The following is a 22,288-nucleotide window of genomic DNA, read 5'->3' on the forward strand; positions in this document are numbered from 1 at the left end:
AAAATGTCCCGCAGTAGGGGGAGGATTGTCGGTATGCAGTGGCGCTGAGAGGGGAGGGGTAGCGATCGGCTGGTGAGGGGTGGGGGAAGGTGGGGGTGAAGGGGGAGGGGGCGGAATGGGGAGACAGATGATCTGTTCACGCCGATATGGCTGGCTTACCCACCTGGATGGTAATCCAGCCAGCCACCATCCACCGCCGGAATGAAAATTATCGAACCTTCTAAATGCATTCTTATTGCTACTTATCGGAAATAAATTATTATTAAAGTATCCTACCGGTGAAGGTAGGTTTGCAATGTGCGTTTTTTTGAGTAAATTAGGGCAGCCTAAATTGGATCTCTCTCTTCAGTTCACCATTGCACTGTAAAACAACTTTGAGAAAATACATTAAGTATCATGGGAGGACTTATTGGGAGGATGTGAATTTCGCTGTCTCCGAAAGAGTAGGTAAGAAAAAGGGGAAGATGATGGCCGGATGTTCTCAACAGCAGTGCTCAGCCACTACCGGTAATTTACTGCACAGGACGCTGTGTCATGTCCTGCAAAGATGATCGCAAACTGACCATTCCTACATGTGTAATACATTGTATATTCTTTTCGATTTAGAGGGATGAGGAAAAACTTAAAAATCGATTTTTACTATATAAAATAATATCTGCTGTGCATTATTGTGAGGCAATGTTGGTAGCGTTGAAAAATCTTGCCTGGTTTTCGGCTTCAGAGAGTGTATGGAAATAATACAGATAATCACAGAACAAGTGGTCCTTTACCATCGTGAAAGTTACGCATTCATACTGATATCCAATCATAGGGTAGCATGAAATTGTATGAGGACGTATTAATGTTAGAGTATGTTATTCTATTTCGTAGAAATGATTGCTTTTCATGAGCATTTCCCAACATTTTAATGATATATAATCATTGTGCGTAACAATTTAGCCCTCATTTTGAAGTATCGTTAATTATATTTTCAGATCTTTCCGTCATTATTTCTTTACTAAGGAATGACTCGGACTTATTACTAATCTTCACCTGTATTCGCTCATAATTTTGGAATTCAGGATTTTTATACTACAGTCTTCCGATTCTCTCTCTTCCTATCCAGCTTCTTTAGTTTCCTGATAGCCATTGTACGTGTGTCCTTCTTGATCTGCCCCAAGTACTTGTCTCTTGTACTTACCCTTCCATCGGACTTTCACCTCAATTTTTACCTCAGCTTAGACTTCACATGTAATCAGTGCCGTAGGATTCTTTGCCTTCTTTGTTGCATGGTGCTTCTCCATGAATCAATTTTTGATAAATCAATTCATGATGATTCAATCAATGATGAATCAATTTTTCTTCGGTAGATCACTTCGTTTTACACGCTGTGTGACCAATTGAACTTCAGTATTATCCTCCAACACCAGATCTGGAAGACTTCTACTCTTTTGTGATCAGCAATTCCAAATTTGATTATTAAAGTCCCTGATCGATGTATTGCTGCTTCCGAAACGCATTTTTACTGTGGCTCTTTTAGTCAAGAATGCCTTCTTACGTCCATAAATTAATAAATAAACACAAACAAAAAGGTTTTAAAAAATACTGCTGCTGGCTCTACTTTAGTGGCTCAATTTTTTGGATTCGATTACCGGCAATGGTGGGGAATTTCTAGGGACCCAAGATCAGGAGCGCTTGGTAGAGTGCACTTAATGTATAGCACTCAGTCCGTCGGTTTGTAAGTCAAGCCTCAGTCTGCTTGACGCCGTTAAAAAAGGGATAATAAAAGAGTAAAATGGGAGCATCATGTATGAGTGCCATTCAACAAAGAGTTGGAAAATGCAGGTGCTGGGTTTCCCTCCACTCTTCCTTTTCTCACCCTTCCCAATGGCGCAACTCAGCTAAGTTATTTTCTTTTTCCCATTTCTGGTAATAAATGCCATTACGCTGTACCATTCATTACTACATGACATGAGGACACCCGCTAGATTTCACTCCTAAATGATATTTAGTTTTTCTGATCGTACGTAAATGCACCTACTGTTAATGAGGGTATTTGTACAAATCTACAATTTTATATTCGGCAATTTTAATTTTGCAGAATGTATTTATGTTTTTTTTAACCTATCCGTCTGTTTTTCGGTTTTTACTGAATTGTGGTCAATCTTTTGTAAGTTTGATTGCCTATGTTTTTCTTTGGCAGAAAGTTTCGGCATAAAGGAGTAATAAATATAATTATTCAATGCTCGGTTCGCTTCACTTCTAAATATTCTTTCTTCTTCTTGGGGTACACAAATAAATTGACATATCATTTATTTGAAATAAGTAAGTTCTGTGTGGGGAGCAGAAAGTAGGTGCAGTTTCCTCCCTGGCTTGCGTGTTACTATATCTTTCCACAGCCGTCTAGTTTCTTAATGGAGATAAGGGTATTTAGTTTTTCTCATTGTGTTTATTTATATTTTTTATTTACTTTTATCACCGGGAAACAACACTATTTAGCCTTTACATGGGAGGTTTACATATATTAACGTAGTATAATGACAAATAACCGTGCCATGGTTAGGGTTTATCTGTTAAAATAATGGAGTTAACACAAGTGGAATAAGTTTACTCTAAGAGCTTAGTCCTGTTACAACAATACGAAAGAAAAAGTAAATACATTTCATGATACAAGTTGTCATGTAAACATAACAACAACAAAAAACTGGAGCAAAGATAGAATATTTAAAGTTGTTAGATTACAAATTCAACATTATCTACCCATGCGGGTAGATAAACCCTTTGTTTGCTTTTCTGATTGTGTGGTTATGTCCCTAATGTTGATTAAATTATTTGTATAAACCTACAATTTTCTATTTGCTGATGCCATATTAATTTTGCAGATTTTTTTACCTATATTTATGTCTTTGGAGAAAGTAGGGTGGACGAAAAGGAGGATAAACGATGAAGTGCTGGACATGGTGGGTGAGGAGATGTAGCCTCCAGGTGAGATACGGAGGAATCAGAAGGTATGGATGGAGCGATCACTGAAGGGGAAGGGATCTTGAAAATAGCGTAATAGGGTAGAATGCTGGTAAACGAGGGAGAGGAAGGAACATAATAGGACTTCTACATAGAATGAAAGTGAGTAGGCTTTATTATTAACCGAAGAGGGAAGTCTAATAAAGTAGGGGATACTTCTCAAAAACTCCATGAAAACCGACCTCATTCGGTAAAATACTTTAGTAATTATAATGTTTTTCGGTACTGAAGGGAATCTTCTGCTATTTTAACTACGGATGTTTCTCTCAGGCTAAATTTTGGACAAAAAAAGTGACTTCCGAATAGGATTCACTTTTTGCTCTTTCTAACCCAGAGCTGCTTCTGGGAGTAGTTAAATCTGAAGACTTCTCATTCTAAAAGTGTGAAAATTTTGTACTCAAACATAATTATTGTGGCAGGTACATATTTCTAAATTAAAATTTACTTCACATGAGATCACGTAGTTATTATACTATACGTAGTTTTATTATACTAATTCATAAATTGAAAAAGATACATATAAAACAAAGAAAGCCTTAAATTAGAATATAGGTAGGTACCTCTTAGATACACCTGAATAGGGGTTACCATAATTTCTTAAATCATTGGCTAGTGCTGATTTATAAACATTTAAAAAACATGATACGACAAAAACAATTTTGATAATCAAATATATGTGTGCTGTACAAGTTCGGAATAGAGAAAATAAAATTCAAGAATAATAAAAATCATCATCATTGGTCAACAATCCTAGGATTGGTTTGACGCAGCTCTCCACTCAATTCTCCTATCAGCTAATCTTTTCACATCTACGTATTTATTCTCTTTCACATCTCTCTTTACTTGTTCCATATATTTTGTTCGAGGTCTTCCTTTTCCATTCTTGCCTTCCACTAGTCCTTCGACGATTGTCTTCATCAGGCCATCATGTCTCAAGATGTGGCCTATAAGGTTGTTCCGTCTTCTTATTAAGATTTTCATGAGGCTTCTCTTCTCTCCTACCCTTCTTAGGACTTCCTCGTTACTAACTCGGTCGATCCATTTGATTTTCATCATTCTTCTGTAGCACCACATTTCAAAGGCCTTGCTTTCTCCGCTGCGGTCATTGTCCATGCCTCACTTCCGTATAGGAGCATACTCCAGATGTAGGTTCTTATAAATTGTTTCTTTACATCCATATTTAAGTTTCCCGCTGTAAGCAGGTCTCTCTTTTGGTGGAATGCTCTCTTCGCCTGGGCTATTCTGCTGATAATTTCTTTCTTGCTTCTCCCGTCACTAGTTATCTTGCTTCCCAAATAACAGAATTCATCCACTTCTATCAGTTTTTGGCTCCCTATTTTAATGTTGGTCTTGACTTCTTCTCTTCTGCTGCATACTAAGATCTTGGTTTTCTTCGTGCTTATTTTCAGCTGATATCTACTCATTACTCTACCCATATTAACCAGAATATTTTTCAAATCCTTCTCTGTTTCTGCTATAACGGCTATGTCATCGGCAAATCTTAGCATGCTTATTTTTTCTCCATGGATATTCACTCCCAATGCCTTTTCTTTGATTTCCTTAATGGCTTAATCAATGAAAACGTAATAAAAATAACTATGCAAAACAAAATAAACAATGAATCTCAAGAAGAATTGAGAATTTTTAAAAACAAACCTTTAGAAATGATAACCGTTAACAATGAAAATACAAAAGAAATAACCAATTAAAATTATCAAGATTATACAACAACTTTTAACAATTTTTCAATCTTTTCATTCCCTTGGGATATAAGCTATTGTTTTAGTTTAGCCAGTAAAAAAGGATTAGAATTTTGACTCAGTATTTCCAACGGAAGGGAACAGAACAATTTCGGAGCAAGAAAAGTGTATGTCTGTTTTAAAGCTTCATTTTAGGGCTTAATTCGTTCCTAAGCCTAACAGAGACCTGTCCTTTTCTGACCTGAGTTTATTTGAATATTTAATCGGCTTTGTTCTGTTTCCCCCACGAATTTAAAACGTCTTGAGCACCTTTAATACAAATAAATACCTTAGTGGTAGAACATTAAGTTTTTGAAAAAGAGGTAACGAGTGCTCAGTTGTCGGTTGCCTAAATGTCACCTATGTAAGTTTTTTTGGAGAATCCGCAGAATTAATATTAGAGAGGTAATTTTCAAAAATATTGCCCGAATAGATTTGAAATTGTGTAAATTTTTTATGTTACTTAGAGGCAACATTAGGTTATAATGGGTTAATGGGTCGTTTAAACAAGTAGGCATGTAAATAGTTTGAAATGAATCTGTTTGTAGGGGTAGTTTCTTCCCTGACTTGCGTGTTATCATCCCCTCCCACAGTCGTTTAGTTTCTTAATGGGGAGATGTATATAGGGTAAGGGTGGGTATTCTGTTGTTGTCGTTTTCTTGGGTTTGGGGGGGTTGCTGGTGGGGTTGATAGCAAGGTGTACACGCGAGGGGTGAGGAAAGAGGAAATGAGAAAGCAGAGAAGACTTACAGCCAAGGGAGAAGGGGGAGAAGATGGTCCAACCGAATGTGGGGTTTCTCATCGGCGATAAAACTAACGCGAAATATTTATATGTACCTACATACACAGACACATGTTAAGGGTAGCGAGGTGGGGTGGCTTTTTTATGTTTCTTTCTCTCCCCAGGGTTTATGCGTGTCATGGGTGGGCGGGAGGGGTGAGGGCCACCCCTGGATGGATGTCCTTAATGCGGCACTCTCAGGGGCGGCAGGGCGCGTCTCCGGAGATAACGCTCGTTGCCCCTTATCGTAACTACACCTGGAAAGCGGCCGCTCCCATAAACGGCCTCGTTTATTACCTTTTTTAAGGACCATTTTCTGTTGCTTGTCTCCCACCCTAGACCTCCTCCTTTTCGCCATATTTTCTCTAAAGTTGCAACACTTTTATGCATCATTTAATCTTGCAGAATTGGTCGTAGCGGGGTTCAAAACGCTAGGAATCAAATTAAAGATATATTGGTGATACAGGCGATAAGAATTATTAGCTTCGTCTTCTCGTTATTGGCTCATTGGCACAATAATAACTCTCGCCAAGTAATTTTCGTAGTTTATATGCATGTATCATTTCAAAGCAATATCGTTTCCATATTCACCAACGGATCGTAAAATTTAATTAATAAATTTAAATGATTTTGATTTATTATTCATATTTTTTATGTTATAAAAAGTGACTCTGTTATTCATTACTAACCTTTTACGTAGATTTTATATGGCAGCATAAAAGAGTTTGTTTTCCCTCCATTTACTCAAGTTCCTCATCTTCCTTCGTAGATTCCTTCGTATTTTCTCTATAATTATGCCACTTTTTATTTTCTATAGTATTGCAGCCATGGTGAAAATGGTGATCGAAATACTAGAAATTAAAATTATAACACATAGCGATTCAGATGATGAGAATGACTAAATGACGCCATCTGAAGAGCACAGTAGTTTGTTTGTATTTCCCCTTAAGTAGTTAATTAATATAATATATAAAATAATTCCAGCAGAAATAGTTGTGCGATTTCATTTTATAATTTGATTGAGGGATTGTATTGTTAAAAATATGATACTTAAATCTCATATGATAAGACTGCCTGAGTTTTTTAGTATTGCCGCAGTCGTGTGACGGTAAGAAATGACATAAATGTCTCCAATATTAGCCAGCAGTTCAACTAAAAGAGTTTTAGCCCTAGTTTTATTTCCGCTTCATGAAATTTTGTACTAAAAGACATACTATCTGTGGGATTGTAAATATCAATTTCTGTTTTCAAATAGGTACCATTTTCAGTTTACCTTTCATTATAGTCCTCCTAATTCATACCGTATTTCCTCTATAAAATTGCTCTTATTTTTTCTTAATATTTCAGTTACATTCATAGTGGGGCACAAAACGTTTGAAATCAAGTTAAGAATTTATAACGGTAAGGATAACATTAAATGTAGCCTCGTTGCCACGGTATTGACTTGTTGACATGCCATCATCTTCAACTCCTTTCCACAGCTTTAACCTTATCACCATGAAGAAGTGTCATCCTAGAATTCATCTGTCGGTCGAGAAATCAAAACAAGTAATTTCAAGAATGAATGCGTATTGAGAGATTCCGGGTTATCCTACCTTTCCTTTTGAGCCTTTAAATCTTATACTTCATCCAATGTATATACTTTATTGTAGCTAACAAATACTCGTACAAAATTACTGTTTTTGAGTACTAAAAATTACGTTTTTAGCATCGAATATCCCAAAATCTTCGGGGTAAGACCCCTGGACCTCTTTTGCCCTCCGGTTTTTTCATGCACCCCAAAAAGGGCCCCGAAATCTCCTCCCCCCCACATTTTAAAATCCTGGCTACGTCACTGAATGCTCGGTTACCACCGATTTCGGCGGGTAATACAAACTCAATGTTTTTACTCTCAGAATAGATTGCTAGTGATCTATCTCCGGCTCTTCTGCAGGTACGTTCATACCATGCATCTTAGTCGTGTGCGTAAGTGTGAAATCCACCGCCTATCACTAAAGGGATTAAATAATGGTGGCTCGAGTCTAAGGCCATTAACAGGGGGCGCCGCGGGGGGTACTTAGGGAACACAGTTCCCCCCCCCCAACCCGCGTCCTCAATTCTTCTTCTCAAGCACCCCTGAAATCACTCCATTCCACCTCAGGTGAGGAGGTGGACCTTATCTTTCGGCCAATGAATCTCGATAAAAAACACCCTTTCGCGGAAAGATAAAAAGAAAGGGTATCTTGGAGGCAGGGCAGGGTGGGACGATAAGGCTAACGGGTGCGCGGCGACCGGCTGTTGTTTTTTTTTTCTTCAAAGATTTACTGACGTGCCGCATTACGTGAGTCTTCCCAAACAGCATTCAGCCCGGGAATCGTATCATTGGACGCGATCAATACAGACTGTTGCTGCATTGGACTGTTCCGCTTCAGCTACTTGGTTCGTTCGCAATGCATGCGAGTCTCGACCTAGCCTACCTAATTTCCACTGAAATTTTATCTCTTTGGCCTAGAATTCAACTTCATGGGAATTACTACCAGGGACTGGTTAGTTTTGAAGAGTGGTGGTTTTACGTTGAAGTATGATGAACAGAATTCAAATGTTCGTATTGATCAGGAAGTGAAATTACTACGTGAAATAAAATATTTTACTTAGAAACACCGCATCCAACGATTTATTCAGCGAACTCATCTGGACAGAATTTGAATATTTAGTACCTTTGGTGTATTTATTGGAAGTTTTTTTTATGAACTAGTGAGAAAATACGCACTGAAAGATAATAAGCTCTACCTTTTAGAATCTTTTTCAGGCGATTAAAAGTCAATTAGTTAAATTTCACCGGAGTTCTTATAACCACGCTGTATACTCGAACGAACATACTTGAAGTTAAAAAAATATAGTTTGATGTTGTTTACCTGCTATCTTTACACATTTAATGTTATGTATTTTTGAATTTGTTTCAATGAATTCACATTTGCATATATTCTGTTTGCCTGTTTGAACCATTCATTCGTAGTACTGCAATCCTAAGGTTGGAGAACTGCATCTTTCCATTATATACCAGTAACAAAATTAAAGAAAAATAAGTTTAACTTTCAAATTATTAGCAATGTCATCAAAACAGGAAATGAAGGTGCAGTGGATTTAGTTTAAGCTACATTAGTTATTTTCTGATGATGTAAAGAAAATATTTAATTCTTTCACGATGCTGTAGAGAAATGAACATAAGCTCGTTGAAATGCATGCCTAATACCATTTTTTGTATCCAAATTAACTTTGTGGACATGCTTTATACTGGTAATTACAAGCCAGTGGGTGCTTAGTTGTTTCAAAGGAAAAAATCACTATTTCACGACCGACGAACAAGGGGAAAAAATGAAAGGTTGTATTTTATCTACGTTAGGATTGCTGTCATATTGCTAAATAGTTCAAAAATATATAAGGAATATATATAATAAAGTTTTTCTTTCAAATCAAAATTACAAAATTGATTTATGTACATAATGCTTTTAGGATGACTGTGTCTACTGCATGCTTAAAGTCCTTTGTTGTATCGAAATATTTGTAGGCATAATTTATATTGGTAATTACGAGCAGTCAAAAAATACAAAAAAACTTAATTTATCGATCAAGTAACAAGGAGTTAAATGCAAAGCTGTATCTCAGCAATCTTAGGATTGCAGTTATGTTAATTAATAATAGAGTCACAGGTAGCAGAAAGAGGTAACAGAAGAATCGGTGCTGTTACCTCTTGATAACGACCTGAGAAGGTCGAAAGCGGTAGAGTTTTTAATAGGTAAATATTGTGTGGAATATGGCAAATTTTATTTTTGAATCCATCGTACCAGCATTAAACGAAGTGAACTCTCGGACAATTGATTTGTTAATAGTTAATTGTTCAAAGTTAAATAAGAAATTTCAGTTATATTAGCTAACAGGCAGCCCAGCGTTACTCCGGAAGGATAGTACCCAAAGAGGCGTTGGAAACTTGGAAATTGGAATTCATGGTCATGATTTTTAGATAAAGGAATAAAGCAGGTATGATAATGGTATACACAACAGTATACACAAATGGTACACTTAACAGCAAACAATGGAAAAAACGATTTCCGTATACCGCGCACGAGATCAGCTTATAACCCGCTACACAACATTGACGGGTGTGTGTCCTTCCTCGCGTAGACCATAAAAGTCGTGTGAACGCATTCCCCAAAAGATAGGTTTGCACCAAGGGGATTAACGGTTAAAGAGTGAAATCCTTTGAGTTATACCCTTCGTGAGTGTTAAGCGGTTGGCCTACCTGGCAGGATACTCAACCACAGAAGTTGTAGGCCGTTACGTAACAATAATTAATGGAAAAACGACGCAAAGGACGCGTCAGACATAAATAAAAGTAACCCTGCAAACTTTGGGAGTATGAGGTACACCCACGTACCAATTTTGGTTGCAATGCGTGTAGCCATATGGAAATGCATAGCGGACAAACAAACAAAAATCATCTTTTATGCATAGAGATAATAGGTTAAAAAAAACAAACTTTGTAATATTCTATAAAGTTTTTTATGTAAATCCATAATGTATGTACTTAACGCATTTCGGAGAGTAATAAATTGCCTTGGTGAGGCAGGTGGGATGGGGTATTGGAGGCGAGCGGCGGAGAAGGGATTAGTCTAGGGGAAGGGATTTTGGCTCTGTCGATGGGAAGCACATCTCTTTGCATCGCCGATAACCCGTGTGAGGCACTGAACCGCCCCAATCCACATTCACGCACACACACACAGGTACTGCTACCATGCCCATCCCTCCTCACATATAAAACCCAACCGACCCCCTCGCTCCCTTTCGAAGAAAGAATTCTAATATTCCGTCCTCACGCAGGCCGGAGCTGTGCCGGGCGGCCTGTCAGTCGCGTAATTAATTGCCGTGTGGGGGCGTTTGCATGGAGGAGGGGGTTTAGGTGGGAGGGGAGGTTCTGCTTTTCTCTCTCCCTCTGCTGCTGTCGGGTCATGATGACGCTGTGGATTCGCCTCCTCCCAACTCACCTTACGCCCCCACCCACACCTAATACCTATCTCTACCCACCCCCGAACGGCTGCTTTGGTCCTCCCAGACCGCCAACGCGGGGGTGGATTGTGAAACTCTTCGTTCGGTGTGCCGTAGCTCCTGTTGTCACGACCATACGTTTTGGGGCTTTGGCCCTTCATAAACTAAGGAAAAATATTGATTACCTCTTGGATCTTCATGATGTTTTCATGGTATTTATTCTTTGTTTTCCTGATTTTGATGTCTTTAATAGTTTTACGAATTTTGGCGCATAAATATCGAATATCTATCCACAATGCTGATGATCCAAATAAAATATTCAATTCCTTAATGATGCTGTAGAGAGGTGAAACGCGTATGTTGATGAAACAATACTTCAAAAAGAATTAGAATGGTTAAGAAATAGTCCTTCTTATCAACAGGGTAAAAATTATTGATTTTACGAATATATTTCAGACTTTATAATCCCATAATACAAGGATGTTTGTAAAATATGCTTGTTGATAAGACCCTTGTTCTTTACAGGTATTTAAGAGCGTTTATTCACACGCATAAAATGTTTCCTTAATGCTTTAACGTCTTTGTTAGAATCTTTTTTATTGATCACGGGGTAAGATCAGTTTTATTGTAGGTTACTTTTATAAATCGTTTGTGTAATTCTATTTCAGAGTTATTGCCCCTGACAACAGTTCCTAATAATTAATTTTTATTAAGCATGGTTTCAGCATTAAATCACAGTTACCTTTCGTAGTAAACCTCATATTAACTATACTCCCCACCTGCACCTACTCCTATTGTCACGACCACGTGTTTTGAGCCTCCAGCAGGCTTCAAAAAACTAAAGAAAAATATTGAATATATTCAGAATTTTTTCAATTCTTTTAATCCTCTTATTTACTTATTTGCACAAAATGCGTGAAAAGTATGTTAGCAACCATCTAAAACATATTAATACCCTTCTTACCCGCAGTATATTAATGATTCATTCTAATGATATTTTTCAGCCTCGATTGCCCCATAATATTATAAAGTCTATATAAAACGTAATGCATATTGAGTAGTATCTTCTACTTTGCAGGCATTAAATAAAGATTAGTCTCTCGTACGAAAAGGTTTCATTAACGTTTTAATTGCTTATGGACTCAGAATAAAAGTATGTTTATAAAATATGCTTATGATAGAAGTCTTGTGCTTTGCAGGTTTCCAATAACGTATATTCTTAAGCACAGAAAGGTTTCATTTGCATTCTAATGGCTTTGTTAAAAGATTTTCCCCTGATCACGGGGTAAGATCAATGTTAGGATGGGTATATTTTTCAATTACTGGTTTCATTTTATTGCGGAACTATCGCCCCAGATCTCAGTTTATTACGCATAAATTTTAACGAGCATGGTTGCAGTATTGAACACAGTTACCTTCCCCAATAAACCTAATATCACCTATACAACCCACCTACACCCACCTTTCTACCCACCCCAAATTGCTGCTTATGTTGTCCTGACCTACACCGCGGGGGTGGAATGTGAAACCCTTCATTCGGCATGCTATCCCTCCTGTTGTCACCACAAAAAATTTGAGACACTATTTGTGTTAATGAAAATACATTTGAGACCGAACATTGCTATTCACATGTGCAGGAAAATACATCTCATAACACATATTTTTTCAATTTTCTGTACGAATTTTCATGCATGAAATGTATTATGTGAGCCCACATGGAAAACATTATCATTATTTCTATTCAAATCATAAAGATTGATGTTTATGAATATATAAATTTTGTCCATGAGTAAAATTATGTTTGCTACCATATGTGAGTGGACAAAAACATAGTATTTGGAAGTCGTTCTCAAACATTTCTTCTCGAGCACTGAAATGTTTAATTAGCGTTTTAACAGTGTCTTTGATTTATTTTTCCCGATTACCGGCAAAGAATAATTTTAAAATAGCTGCATTTTTAAGTTAGTGTCCTTTTATTACGAAGTTGACTGTCACTTATTACATCCTTATTTGCCATGCGTTGCGCTGACCATGCGTTTAGAATCTAATCATAGCCCTATTCACTACTGAAGCTCATGTCATTTACTCACCCTACCGACAACTCTCTCTATCCACCCCCGAGTAGATGCTTTGGTGGAGCCGACCGCCATCGCGGCGATGGGTTGTGAAACCCTTGGTTCGATGTGCTCTAGCTTCTATTGTCAAGACCATACGTTTTGAAGCTCTGAAATGCCGAGCATTAGCCTTCATACATTCGGGAAAGAAGAGTAATAATACAAATTCTTCAGAATATTTTACATATCTTGATTTTCGTCATTAATTTTGATGCTTGAGAAGTATTTGAGCTATGATCACAAAACTTTGTGATTATGTTTTACTCAAACCTTGATAATTATTAAAATCACCAATATTTTGAAATTTCTATAGCCCCAGAGTAAAGCTATGTTTATTAAAATTTGTTTTAGGGTAAAATGTATTTGCAGATTTTCAACAATGTTCCGTCTCTTGTACTGGAAGATTTTATTAGGGTTTAATAAACGTAATTTTATTTTATTTTTTAATACAGGGTTTGGTCACCTATAGGGTAGATGATTTTTAAAATTGATTGTGTCCTCTAATTAGCTAGATGACTTTCACTGAATACAGTATACGAATCCCACCCCATTCCGAAGGCGCAAAGTTCACACTTCTCCCCTCTATCCAAAGTGATATCCGCCATCACCTGTTCGGACCCATCAATTAAGTAGTTTCACTGAATGGGCAATCTAGAGTACGGGGAAGATTCTATCCTTGTAGCATCTTTTGACAGTGAAAGGATCACCGCGAAAGCTGCGTGGATATCAAACAGTTCTATCTGTAGTCTAAGAGTGAACTGGATAAATAAGCTATTTAATTTAAATAACTTAATTTATTTAGTTCTAGTAATTTGCTTCAAGGAATTGCTTAGAATAGTAATCAAAGGATTGACAAACGTGCAGAGTGCATCATCATCGCTGGTCAACAATCCTAAGATTTGTGAATTATGATTTGATGCTTACCCGGAAAATAATGTGGGTAATTTAACCCGGTGGGAATCCCGAGAAGAGTTTTAATAATAATAATATAAGTTTACCCACAATCCAAAGATTGGTTTGACGCAGATCTCCACTAAATTCTCCTACCAGCTAATCTTTTTACATCTACGTATTTCTTCTCTTTCAAATCCTTCTTTACCTGTTCCATATATTTTGTTCGAGGTCTTCTTTTTCCTTTCTTGCCGTCTACTTGTCCCTCGGCGATTGACTTCGTTATGTCTCCAGTGGGCCAAGTATGTAAATGTCATAGGTTTCAAATCTATTGTTGTGACATCGCAGCTGTCTAATAAATTGATTATTTACCGTAGGAATTATACGGCTCACTAATAACAGTAGAGTCATATGGGACTTACATAATTGACACACAGATGTGGCTCAGAATGTATACACTTTTAATTTGTCCAATAATTTAAATATCGAATGAAAATTCAATCGTTTTCTTGATGCTGTTTTTGTATTTTCATCCCCGACAATAATATTTTTTTCGTCTAATGCCTTTCCACTCGCAACAAACCCCTTTTGGAAAACAGCCTGCTACATTCCCAGGGGGTCGGGGGGCCGGGAGGGGGGATGTAGGGGCAGCAGGTGTTGAATGGGGCAGCCGAAGAAGAGAGAGGCATTTGACGGCAGCATCGGCGACAGAATTGATCACCTGTCTGAAATCCCGTGTCCGCCTCGCATTCAGCACTACCTCCCTCCCTATCGCCTCCTCCCCAACCACCTAAGATCGTCGCCGCCCCTCTCCGACCCCTAATGAATCGTAATGGGTGCACCTCCATCCTGCTTTGATGGCTGCGGAGGCAGCGCCGCTGGGCGGTGAAGGAGGAATTGATTATCGAAGATTAGTTAGTGCATAATCGACTGAAAATAAGAAAAAGTAAACTTTGCGTGAAAAATTTTTAGGAACTCAATTTTAATATAAAAATTTTACAAAGGTTCTTGCCCATACCTGTTTAAAAATAAATAGGGTAAACAATTATAAGATTAGTTTCACGCAGCTCTTTTCTTCTCCTAAAGGCGAGTGAACTAGTTGACGCCTTATGCGTCGCGGTCCATTCTTCGCATCTCGAACGTCAAGTTTACTAGCCTACCGCTGGTACGAAGTTATCTAAAGTTCCATATTCCTATCCTTAACTTTCTATCAAATTGGACTCATGCACCCTCTCGAGATCCACAGTGGGGGACTAGTTTACCTCCGGTAAATTTTACTCTAGAAAGTTCCATCATATAATGGTTAAAAAATAAGTGCATTAGTTGCGATCCCTCGGGATTACCTCTCTGGTGATTCCCTCTGGCCTTCCGCATCGCAATACTACCCCCGTTTAAGTATAGATTACTAAGCTCGAAGTGAAATGTGCGTTACCGTACATATTGTCTCCACCTTTGAAAAAGAGCTATCACGGCTGAGGGGAGACAGAAACATATAGCCTACCTTACCCAAGGATAGAGCAACACCCCCTCAGAGATAACTGTCAAATAACACTAAAGTTATTTATTACAATCATGTTATGAATGACGTGGCGACGAATAACTGATATCGTGATAAAAATATATGATAAGTTTATGACACCGATATTGTCAGGATATGTATGGAAGGAAGGCAGATATATGTGCAATGTACATGGATGCTAATTTTAGAATTATAGGTAAGTGAATTCCGCTTACCAATGAAAATGGTAAGTCAAATGGAAATCCGGGTCGTCTCATGCATGAAAAACTATTTCGAAGGAGTTGACGAAATATAAACATTTAACTCTCTACGAAAAATTATCTTTTGCCACAATTGCACATCGAGTTTAACTATTCACCTTCATGATAGTAATGATTATTTTTTTTTTAATGAGAAGATATTATTTTTCGACAACAGAAACGGTTTTATCCCAGCATCAGGGATACTTATACAGCCTTGATTTATTTGCTTCTTTAATTGGTGTACTTTTTATTACGACAGTATCGGAATCAATGAAACTCGTTCTATATATTTTTGTAACTAACTTCGAAAAAAAGTGTTAAAATCTGTATACTTAGCTTTTACTGATAACTACATGAGTAATTTATTCGTTATTCAATTTGAAACAATGAATAACGTACTTCACTTGTCTTTAAATTCCATGTTGGTAGAGTAAACAAGTTCAATTTCAAATGAGTGAACGTTGTCAATGAATTCCTTTCTCTTTTCTTCCAGTGTTTTTGAAAGGAAGCACTTCGTTGGATGGAATGCAGCGCCACCTATAAAAGTGAGTACCTACATGGTTTCCTTATTATCTGTCAGATATTAAAAGACGACGGCATTTGCCTTGAAGTATTTTGTCATGAATTCAATATCTCAATAATACATCTCAGTAATTTATCTCAATACTATATCTCAATGATATTGAATAACGTTTGTTTGTAAAATTTGATAGAGAAGACCAAGGGTATGCGGCAGACGTCATGAACTAGGTTTTAACCATTTGAGATTGTAAATATAATTGTATCTGATATAGATACGTAACTTAAATTTAAATCTAATACTTGCGTTGACGGAACGCTGAAGTTTAGTTGACAGCACCTGCGATATGTCTAGAAAGGCAACATCGGCATAGTAAAAATGAGGAATAATTATGTATGGGGCAAATAAGGAATGTATCGAGGAATTGGGAATGTTTGATCTCTATACGGAACTCTCTTTCTGGACTATCCTTGCATACTGATTGTACGCCATCCTGCGGTACTGAGTCGAACCGTCGCACAGTGGTCTGGGGAGCGCTTTTTTCCGGAAAAAAGTCGACTGTCCCATTTATAGAGGTATATGAAGGTGTTACACAACTTAATTATATCTTCTAATGCATGCATAATGACTTTCTCAAAAAATAAATACGCATTCGCTATTTTTTCTGAATAATTATACTACAACGACGTGTGATGCAATGGTGGTCTGAAAAACACTTACGCATTTATAAGTCGCCAAATCCAGTTTTACACGAATGAATGGATGTTTTCTCACTTAGAGATAATTGCATGACCATTATGCTTTGGGGGGAGATATCTTTAATGAAAGTATTTCGTAGAATAATTAATAAATGAATCAACAATTAAGGGAAGCAAATGGATATGAGGAAGTAAAACAATTACTCCTCATCCGTAGTTTCTTCACTGTCTTTGTACACGGGTGCCGAGTCTACGTTTGGGGATGAAATCAGTCGTAGCACCAAAAGGATAGCACAGGTTTTTTTACAGAAAGAATTTCTTCTTAGGGAGGATAAAGACTTGCTGCCATTAGAGATCTGGCCCCTTTCCTGATGGACATATTATACTGATGTTTAGTCAACTTTGCCTCAATCATTAAGCCTAATGCCTCGTCTGCATTGTAGGGAAGAACTACCTTGGTGTCAGATCTATGGATATTACAAGCATGCCTTATATTTCTGGCTCTACTGGGGCTTACATGAATTGCCTCATCTACCATATGAGCTGCATCGCTTTGTTTGTTTGGCCGAAGACTTGCGTTTGACGCATAAACCAGCTCTTCAGTTGTTTTTGTGTCGAGCAATTCCGTGGTTCTTCTCCGCTTTGATCGCTCGCACAACGTTTCAAAATTCTTACACGGACGACTGAATGGACTACAAACCTAAATAAAATCAATCTTTTGATAGGTAATACCCTCATTTACGTAAATGCTATATTATATCCCATCGATAACATAGAACTTACCCGAGGTAAGTTCAATGCTATCGATGGTAAGGTAAGAGGGTTGAGAAGTTTCCGAGCTCGTTATCTGGGGCTCGATTTTTTCCCGCAAAAAAATCAATATCTGAATTAAGCCAAAGATTTTTGTTCTGCAAAAACACGTTTATTGTTCTACGGCTCTTTTCCTATCTCAGTGTCGCCCGAGTAATGAAAGAAAACAGCCAGTTTTGAATTCTTAGCTTCCTGTCATCTTTCACGCCCGACCTTCCTTGTGACCTTAGAATAAGACACAAAAATGATATGATACGCAAACTATGGGTTAATGAATCCACTTAGTACGTTGAACCTCGGCATTAAATCACTTCCACCTACCTTAAAATTTACTCATATAGATGCTTGTAACGAACGCTGTCCTTCTCGGCCCACTTCTCTCGTAAATTGAAAAAATATTCCTTCACGAGTGCCATATCCGAAGACTTGTTCACAGAAAATAAGTATTCAATTTTCACTGAACAATTAGAGGAATCTTAACAATAGCTGGAGTTGTCGCACACTGGGAGAAGCCTAGTGGCAGCCGAATTGTTAGTTTAAGCCGTGTCAAATAATTGTTGCTGATATGGTCACTGAATCATGTAGTGTTTAGGCATGGATAAAATTGTTGCTGATAATGCTAATAAATGAACCAATTGCGTCTGATAGAGAGACTCAAAACGGAGGATTTTATCAGCGAAAGCGACTTGCCGAGAGATAGCGCGCCATGGCGTAGGGATAGCCAGGCGTCTCTGTAACACATTTCGGCTTATAAATTAAAAAAAGGCAACTAAAGGCAGATAATTCTTTCTAAATTGCTTCAAGGATAGTATTTTCTTTACATCCTATTACATGAGAACACAGTGGTAGAGCGTGGTTTTTTTTATATCTCTAACTGTGAATAATTAAAAGAAATATTTGCATATGATATTATAGCGCGCTATCCTGACACCCCGGACGCTTTCATAACATTAATAATTAGGTTTATGGATCATAAAAAAGGTGAGTTTGCTGAAATAAACTCAAAAGAAAACAAAAAAATGGCAATTGGTTATGGTATTTATAAAGTTAAAAAGCCGTCAAAAATTTGAGAAATTACACTCAAACAACTTTCGCTAAAAAACACTCCTGTAATTCGAAAAATAGGCAGTAAATGAAGATATAAAGATCTATTTACAATGGAATGATGTTTTAGCTTCACATATTTAGCATTTTTGGATAGTTTGAACGCAATCGAAAAATCGACTTTTGTCCGCCGAAAAGGGCATCTCAGACCACTGTGCGTCGGGTCTCCCGTCTAACTCGTGACATCGCCCTTATGCCACTCCCGTCTTCCCAACCCTGTCCTCACTCTCCCTTTCTCGGGGGAGTAATTGAAAAGTGACGTTTATATGATAATAATGAGACGAGGTCATCCCCTCGCCTCCGGCTTTTCAAAAATTCCTCCCTTCCCTTCGCTCCTCTCGCCCTCAAGGGGTGGCTGGCTGAATAGGCTGTGGAGTAGGGGCGGGATGATAAATGAATTGTCTAGCGACGTGTGGCGGGCCGAGGGACCGCGCGCCGTCTCATTTGCATACTGGGAATCGGCATTCAGACCCAATTGATAATTCCCCGGCACCCATCTCACTGCCACCTCTCACGACGTTACCAATCCACGACACGCTCACAGAATGTCTCCTTCTCGTTCCCCTCTAACTTGCTACATGTCCATCGAAGGAAATGGAGGAGGTTTTGGTGCCTCGAACACATTCAGAGGGTAAGATAGTTACTTATTTAGAGGTTATATCAGTTAAGGTATATCTATTTTTAGAGTTATCTACGGAATAATCTATGGAATTGTCTTATTTATTAATTTATCAACGACACGCTCACAGAATGTCTCCATCTCCATTCCCTTTTCATTTGCTTTATATCTTTCGAAGAAAATGGAAGAGTATTTGGTTCCACGAATTCATCTAGAGGGTAAGATGGTTATTTATATAAAAATTAAATCAGTTAAGATAGGTCTTCTTTTAAGTTTATCTTCCCAAATTTCTGTAGAATAGACTTATTTATAGGCTATTATTCTTCTATTTCTTTAGAAGAATCCCATTTGCTTCCATCCTAATCGCAATGTATTCTATCGGCCACAAATAGAACAACTAAGTCATGAAAGCTCAGGAGAATTGACAAGAAGAAATCGTTCAATAAAATTGTAGATTTTTGTTGCTATTGAATCACTACAAAAGTTGTATCATTAATTTTAGCATACTGAATTTTGAAAAAAAAATTCAATGCGGGCAATTTTTGCGAAATTTGTTCAAATTTGAGGCCATACAATTAGTTTAAACAATAACCTATGAAAAACGGTTTGCGTCGAAACATGCACTAATGCATTGGCGAGAACTTTGTGAAGTTTCGAATTCCGTATTCATCAAATCTATTTTTGAGGTTTTGTCCAGCTTTTTCCGAATTCAGCCCACTGTGCGGCGCCTCTGTTCCCTTTTTCCCTCCTCTCCATCCCTTTCCGAAGTGACTGGGCGTATAAGTTGAACTACTTGATTCCCGGCCCTCGTGGTAATATCCTTAAGAGGCTCACCCTGGGCCTCGATCCGCTGCCACCACTCACTAAGACGTTATCAATCCACGACAGGCTCTCAGAATGTCTCCTTCTCATTCCCTTTTAACTTGCTGCATGTATTTCGAAGGAAGTGACATAGGTTTTGGTTCTTCGTAGACATCTAGAGGGTAAAATAATTATTTATTGAAAGATTACACCTGCACAGGTGAGTTTACATGGGGTTTTTCGCTCCCGGAACGCTCCGGTCTGCCGCCTCTTCCAACTAGAAATTACTTCTACGTCTACAATCGCAAAGAAATTATAACTATGGTATTAGTAAGAAATACAGTTTATTTTGCTTATATATTAAATGTTATTGCTCATGTATTAAATTATTCTATCGGTTAATGCAAAATTACATGGAACATCTGCCAGTCTTCCCTCTCTAATAATACTTCCTCTGTCAATAGAAAATAGATACGGCTTATCCCCTTCCATTTTATCAATGCATATATTCTATTCTCTCTCTTCTTCTTCTTTGCTCAACTATTTTTCTTCCCTCAAACACTGTTTTCAATATCCCCTCTCCGCTCAGCTTTCGCTCGATCCAAAACCTTCTATCTACTCAGTATCTCATCTAAAAGCTGCCTATTCTCACCCACCACGACTTCTTCGTTCCTTCTCCCCTCCGTTCACCCTCACCTCACCGTCAATTCACCTTTTCCTTCTCGCCTTTCTTCCTACCTGTCAAATTTTCCGCTTCGTGAAGTGCTACACTCCTCATCCGACTCTTCACTAGTCGTTTCTTTTGACTCTTACACGTTCCTCTAATCGGCTCTTTGCTATTAATTTCCTATGCCAGCGCAATTATCTCCCTGATGTCCTTACTGCTGTTTCCGTAACTTGCTTTTGATTATATTTATAATATAGGATGATTCCGAGGTGCAAATTAAAATTTGACGCTATCGAAAATTTTAAACAAAAATTGGTGGAAAAACAAGAGAAAGCTTAGAAAAAGTTTGAGAAATTCTTTGAATACGTTGGGTATTTACGTAACAAAAATAGGAAAATCTAACAAAAACTTTTCCAAACTACATTGCTAATGTGCGCCACAATTATAGAATGGGTCCATTAAAGCATGCTGCTTATCTTTGGAAGGGAATAAAAGACCACTTTGTTCCTCGACCATATAGAGAGCGTTTGGTGTTTTCAATAAATTTGTAAAGAATGATTCCGGGGTGAAACCCGGAAATTTGACGATACCTGAAAAGAAGCATGGAAACTCTGCACTGAAGTCTCGGTGGGAGGAAGAAACCCCTAACAATAACTATAAATTACAAGAAAAATTAACGTAAAAATAGAGAATAATATCTAAAAAAAACTAATCATCCACGTTAAAAATTCACTCCAAGCAAATTGAATGCATACTTCCCACTCCTTCTCATCTTATGCGATAGCGGCTCTATAGCAAAACGATCACGAGATAATACTGGCATATGCTTTCCAGAAACAATTAATCAGAACTTATGTTTGAAGGATGCTTATCTACGGTAGTGAGGCTCGAAGAATGACAGTAGTGAAGACATCGTGAGTGGAGGATATCGGAATGTTGTGATGCAGAGAAATGATGAAGGTCAAATGAATCGTCCGAGTATCCTAAGAAGATTGGGAGGGAAGTTAAATCTGAAAATTACCTCAGGTAGCTGTAACTGGAATCTGGAGGCATAATGGATTGATAATGACAATGTTCGAGGTACATTTGGCTGGCAAAAACGAAAAAAGACCTCAAATAAAATGTTTGGAGCTGGTAAATTACTAATACTCTCTTATACGCGGTCTGTAGGCATGTAAATCCAACCGGCCCTTTGCTTAAAGAATTTGAAATCTAAATCACACTATTTGCATATTTTTAGCTTTGTGCGAATATTATGGAAATTGGATAACCTATATTGATTAACCTTATCATGCAAGACACTGGCAAATGTTTCTTTATTTATATCATGCTATGCTTCCGAAAAGTAATCTTGAAAACATACTTTGTATTGATGTACCTACTTACCATTCGATATAATTCAATCTTCATGATTTCATTTTTGACACCAATATTCTTCATTATTTATGGCACTTAATATCCTCTTAAGACGTCGAAAAAGACGGTTGGCTACTTAAACTTTCACCGTGAATCAAATATTTTTTTTGGAGAAAATCTTGAATTAGGAAGCAAGAGGTGCATGATGGTAATTTTTATTTTGTAAGTGGATAACGAAAACTTGCAGAGTGGACTTTTATTCTTCGAGTTCCCATCCGCTTAAGACTAGAACTCTCGAAGACGAACGAACGCGTAAACTTCCATTGTTTTTCCCCGCTGCTGAGTGCTCAAGAGATAGGCGGGCGAGGCAACGAGCCGCTCAAGGAGTGAGTTTCATTTTTGTCC

General features: G+C 37.8%; 1 long non-coding RNA gene across 1 annotated transcript in view; it reads left to right on the top strand.

The window, feature by feature from the left end:
- The window catches only part of LOC124167852, a 485,114-nt gene that overhangs the window by 120,611 nt on the left and 342,215 nt on the right, over positions 1-22,288 (top strand). The window contains exon 2 of the long non-coding RNA XR_006866775.1: positions 15,802-15,853. This is a non-coding gene — a long non-coding RNA (uncharacterized LOC124167852). The remainder of the gene's footprint in view (positions 1-15,801; positions 15,854-22,288) is intronic.

This window comes from Ischnura elegans, chromosome 11 (assembly GCF_921293095.1).
Source record: "Ischnura elegans chromosome 11, ioIscEleg1.1, whole genome shotgun sequence".
Classification (NCBI taxonomy): domain Eukaryota; kingdom Metazoa; phylum Arthropoda; class Insecta; order Odonata; family Coenagrionidae; genus Ischnura; species Ischnura elegans.